This window comes from Sphaeroforma arctica (genome assembly GCF_001186125.1).
Source record: "Sphaeroforma arctica JP610 unplaced genomic scaffold supercont1.2098, whole genome shotgun sequence".
In the NCBI taxonomy this organism is placed as follows: Eukaryota; class Ichthyosporea; order Ichthyophonida; genus Sphaeroforma; species Sphaeroforma arctica.
The window spans coordinates 2,737-8,702 of NW_014038460.1; positions in this window are offsets into that span (position 1 = coordinate 2,737).

Here is a 5,966-nt window from a genome sequence, read left to right on the forward strand (position 1 = left end):
ACTGCTAAATTCTAACTGACTAAATTGTATTTTAGTTTAATATAGTTTGAAACCTAGTAATTTCCTTCGAAGTTTACAACCCCAGGTATTTGGAGTGTTTCGATTCGGCATGTGTGGGCGACTGTCTCAGGGGGAGGTAGCGTGTGTTCCAAGGTGCGTCTGCAAGCGTCGGCGTGATAAGCTCACCATTTATACGGAGGGTTGGCGCCGCGTGTCGCAAGTCGGTAGATCGTACTCGGGGTTTAATGCCACCCTGTTCGAGGCCAGATTTGCGTCCCCACGCATCAATGTCATCTAAGAAAGGCTGGAGCGAAACCGATCGAGGGGCTTGGATCCGTGTGTCATCGACAAATAAATAAGAGCGAAGGAGCTTGGGCCAAAATTGTGCTAGCGTGACAGCTAAGGTATTCATGTAGATAATAAAAAGCTGGGGGCCGACGATTGAGCCTTGTAGGATGCCATTCGTTCTATGGAATAGGGACGAGAGCGTACCGCGGTATGTCACTTGGGTAGGGATCCTCCCAAACAGCGCACGGAGGCAGTTGAACCAGTTTTCGGGCATACCAGCGTGACACAGAAGTACCCATAGGCGTGGGAGAGCGACCTTGTCGTATGCCTTGGTTGTGTCCAGACAGACGTCGTTCCACTCCTCTTCTGACTGTGTCTCAGATTTCATGGCGGTAAGTGCTTGGGTACGACAGGAGTACCGTGATTTGAAGCCAGCTTGGGTAGCATGGGTAGCAGAGCCGAGGTGGTTCGTAATCAGATTAAGAAAGCACTTTTCAAAGATGCGTCTGACTATTTGCGTAAGCGTGATGGGGCGGAAGTCGGCGGGGGAGGTGATATCTGCATCGGCTTTCTTTGGGTGCTCTGTCAGGAGGCTGCAGTTCAGGGCAGCGGGAAAGATACCCGCCTTCAGTAGCTCAGTGAATGCTTCGGCAAGGAGTCTAATCAGTGGGTTAGTGGCGTCGGGGCGTCCCAATGTCCGGCGTTCGGTAGAGGGCTCCACTGCGGCCTTCAGGAGGAGGATGTGGATCCCGCCGGGGCCAGGTCCCTTATTGGGATAGCGTAGTATTGCCTCCATTACATCGTCGGGGCGTATGGTGGAAGTGACATCAGGAGAGAGTTCGGTAACCGGTGGAACCCCGTACGGGTTTGTAGAGTTGAATAGGGCCTCAAAGTAGCCAGCGAGGGTAGCGCCTGTGGCATCGGTACCCGGTATGCAGGGTTGGCGCGGAAACCGTCGTTGGTACGTAATATCTTTGAACATTTGATCATTGTTTTGGGCGATCAGACGTGGGCGGAACCAGTGGTTTGGCAGCCGCTGAACCCAAGGTCTGTTTAAGTCATAATAGAATCCTCCAAAGATTTGTGGGTTAGTGGCATAGCGCCAGATGCGGTCGAGGATTCGTAACAGCCCTTCCGATGGTCCATGTTAAGTGAGATACGACCGTAGTAGGTTCTGATGCGCCCGGATTCCGGCTTGGAGTAGTCGCGCGCGGGATTTGTTGCGTAGGTGATACAGTCGATGGCAATATCGGTTATATCCATGGGAGGGGAGGAGTGAACTGACAAATATTTTGTTATAGGAGCCCTAAACCCAGCAAGTTTTGACACCCAGAAAAATATGACTACTATTGTGTAGACATGCAGCCCTTACGTGGAAATGGCAGTTTGATAAAAACATCGACCCCCGCTCCCAACAACATCCCGACGCTACGAAAGCAGCTTTAATTCACTATCTCCGCACCAAGCGGGAGGCTCGCTGCACACATGAACGAGCGCCAAAAAATCTTGCCCGCAGCATGGATGCACTACTGAGCCCACTTTTCAACTCCACTAACGCAGACATCCTCCAATCTACCGCGGACCGTCTCCAGAAGACTTACCAAGCAAAGCACGATAAAAACCTCTTCTCACTTAACCCGCGAATCCCGGTAAACGCTAAAGAATCAGCGCGTGCGGAACCCGGACGACTTCGTATACCAACGGCCTCCCCGAGACAATCATCCGACACGGTGGATAGCAATACGCAGCCTCAGCTTTCCACGACGGACTCTTCGACGACAGGCAATGATATAGAAATGGCTGACATCGTCAAAGAGGAGAACCCAGTAGTATTGACCGATGATGAACAATGCTAGGCCCAATGAGGATGACGCTCTTCAACCCACAAGGACTCAACATGGACAACGCAGCACATACAGATAAGTGCTTGAACGTTATATCGATTTTAAGTCAGGTTGATGTTATGTGTGTGGTTGAAACCTGGCATAACACCACATTTCTTAATCATATACGCTCGAACACACACGACTACTTCTTCCCATCAATCTTTCCTGAACCACTACAGCGACTATGAGAGCCATACCATATGTTCATACATTGTATCATACATACTTGCCATTTTTGAAATAAATAATATTATCCCCATTGTGTGGCATCTTATAGTTCGGTACTGTAGCATACAAAAAATAATTCAACTAAATATTATTTCAAAACGCGAAATTATGAATCTACCGAGCTTGGCTCACTCCGCCCTGCAGGGAGTTATGTTCACAATTATTTATATTTGATGTGACTTATGTACCACTAAATATCTTTTGAAAATATCAACCAATCAAAACCATATTTAGCTATTATTTTAGTTTCGTATAGTTTATACAAATTTTATGGCCCTCTGGATTTGGGTCTAGAGCAGAAATCAGATTTCGTCGTAGCGGAAGTCGTAAATTTAGCGCAGACTCAAATCCAGAGGGCCGTGAATTTTTTTATTAGTGTGATAAGGGCCGGTCCTAACGGTTCAAGTTTTGCATTGAAGTATGGAAGTGAATAGGAGTGGTGAACAAAAAACTTGGCTTTAGGAGATGGGCGATAGAGGGACCTTAAGAAATCAATCTCATTGGCAGATAGACACAACTTGAATTCTTCGTATTGACGAGTAATAAACGTACGCAATCTTGATTTTTTTAAGGTACCTCTGGGTCATTCCATCTCCCTTCGATTGTTTTTTTAAAAACAAATCAAAAATCTTGTATGTAGACTGTGGTGAGTACTGAGTGGTATAACGTCTGTGACTGTGGCCGTGGATAACTGATTTAAACTGGATACTTAAATACAGGATATTGTATTGGCTATTGTATATTATTGTTTAAAAAAATAACACGATTCTCTTACTGAAATACCAATATAAATACCATAGCCCCCAAGGGCCCAAGCCAAGGGTCCAATTGTATCGTTTAAAAAAACAATGATTCAGGGCTAGAGAGGTCTGACGACTGAGAGTGGAGACTGGAGAGTGGAGACTCTGAGAGTCTGAGGCTCTGAGAGACAGCGAGAGTTTCTAAATACTCCAATAAGCAAGCTCAGCAAGGACATAAATAAATTATAAAAAATACATATAATCGTGTTGATGGTTTGTTTTAATAAACAAAAAACAAAAATAATGACAATGTTTGCTTTTAGAAAATAACTTTTTCTATACAAAATACCAAATTTTTGTCTTTGGCATCCGTATTTAAAACAGTTAACTACTAATTCCGCATTTCGCACAATGACAACTGTAATATGTATATATTTTTATATATAATTTGGTTCCCCCCCCCTTGTATATTTTTGAGAGGGCTATACCAGTATTTCAAAAAATATTTCCGCTCCTACTCCCCATATTTACTTTTATATATATCAAATTGATAGAAATTAAATAATAAAAATTAAAAGGCCAAAAATTGGCCTAAATACAACACATTACGAAATATGGCTATTTACGTGTCTATTTATATAAAAATGATACGACTATACGTCCTACGACTATACGTCCTACGACTATACGTCCTACGACTATACGTCCTACGACTATACGTCCTACGACTATACGTCCTACGACTATACGTCCTACGACTATACGTCCTACGACTATACGTCCTACGACTATACGTCCTACGACTATGCGTCCTACGACTATATGTCCTACGACTATACATCCTACGACTCTACGTAAATAAATACTACGCTGACGAAAATTCGAGGCCGATCAAGAAATTAAAGTTTTTTTTGTCCATTTTGTAAAAAAAAGGGGTTTTTTTAAAAATCCCGCCAAATTTCTTGGATAACCCCGAAATCCGAATCATATTTATATATTTATATACTACAGAGAGTGAGAGGGACGTCATGATAATGTCTTGTATCATAGCCTTCTATTTTTTCTATTTAAATTTTAAAGACAGAAACCAAGCTATTCTGTTATATTATACATATTTTTTTTTAAAACACCAAAAACGAACAATCTTTGTCGTTTACCACTGTACCAGTCTGTTCCTACCAGACTCCAGAGGCTAGGAAATTCTGGTTGGTAAACGACACCACTATTTGCCCAAAAGACATGTACAACATGTCAGCGCGATATTTCTGAAGGTAGGGTCTGTACCAATTTTGCCGACGTATGGTTGTTCATAAAAAAACAAACATAATTCAGCCAATAAGACCCCAGTAAGAGCTCTAAACCAATGAGTCTCGTATATACAATCATCAGTTTGTACCTCGAGAATAGTACTGGTGGTCCTAGGTCCTACTGTCCTCCGGCCTACTACACTTAAACTCCTATAGGGAGGCCGATGTCGACATGTCGGACCGACATACAAGTAAAAGACATGTACGACGTAGTGTACAACTATGGCAGGGTGGACCGGTGGAGTCGCCGTTATCGGATGCCAACCCAGAGGCCAGAGGAATTTACTCAAAACCTCCGGAGTCCGGTATGTATGCAGTTTTTATTTTTAATTAAAAAAATGCAATTGGGTTTTGGCTTATTCAATGTTCTGGCTTCTGCTGCGGCGGCCATCAGAGACGCATAAAAATAAATATCTTAACTGTTATTTATGAATATAGATTGAGCGAGCTCGTCGAATCCATTCACGTATTTGTATTGATACCAATACTGTTCAAGTATGCAATTATTGCGTGTGTGTGCGCTGCTCGCGGCCCTTATAGGTTTAGCTGCGGGCCAGCTTTTAAGTTCTATATTAGATGCTGTAGTTTCGAGTTCTTCGTGTCTAAAAGCTTTAGAAACAGAGGAATGCGCCACGGGGTATATTTTCGATACCCTTAATAGTGCCAATATGGTGGACTAGGAAACGGAATTCCAAGACGTCTGCTGTGCACCCGCAACATGTGTAAGATTTTCGGACACTAACCAGTGCTCCGACGGCTCTGTTGAAAACACAGCAAACGATTTAATATCTGTTGTGACTGCAACAGACTACAACATTCTTTGCTGTAAACCTTCGACGTGTGCCGGGTTTTCACTTACCAATCAGTGTTCCACTGGGTTTGTTGTAGACGCATTGAGCAATTTACTCGCTGTTGGAGATGAAGCGAACTACACAGATCAATGCTGTAAAGCCTCGACATGTACAGGCTTCTCCATCACCAACCAATGTTCAAGCGGGTTTGGTGTAGACACGGTGAACGGTTTGCTCCCTGTTGTTACTGCCTCCGAATACAATACTCTTTTTTACTTACCAACCAGTGCATCACCGGGTTCATTGTGGACGCATTGAGCAATTTGGTCACTGTTGGAGATGGAGCGAATTAAAACGATGTATGCTGTAAAGCCTCGACGTGTACAGGCTTTTCAGTGACCAACCAGTGTTCCAGCGGGTTTGTTGTAGACACGTTGAACGATTTGCTCCCTGTTGTTACTGCCTCAGAATACAATACTCTATGCTGCAAGCGCTCGACGTGTGCCGGGTTTTACTTACCAACCAGTGTTCCACCGGGTTCATTATGGACGCATTGAGCAATTTGGTCACTGTTGGAGATGGAGCGAATTATAACGATGTATGCTGTAAAGACTCGACGTGTACAGGCTTTTCAGTTACCAACCAGTGTTCCAGCGGGTTTTTTGAGACACGGTGAAGGATTTAGTCTCTGTAGTGACTGTCTCGGAGTACAACACTCTATGCTGC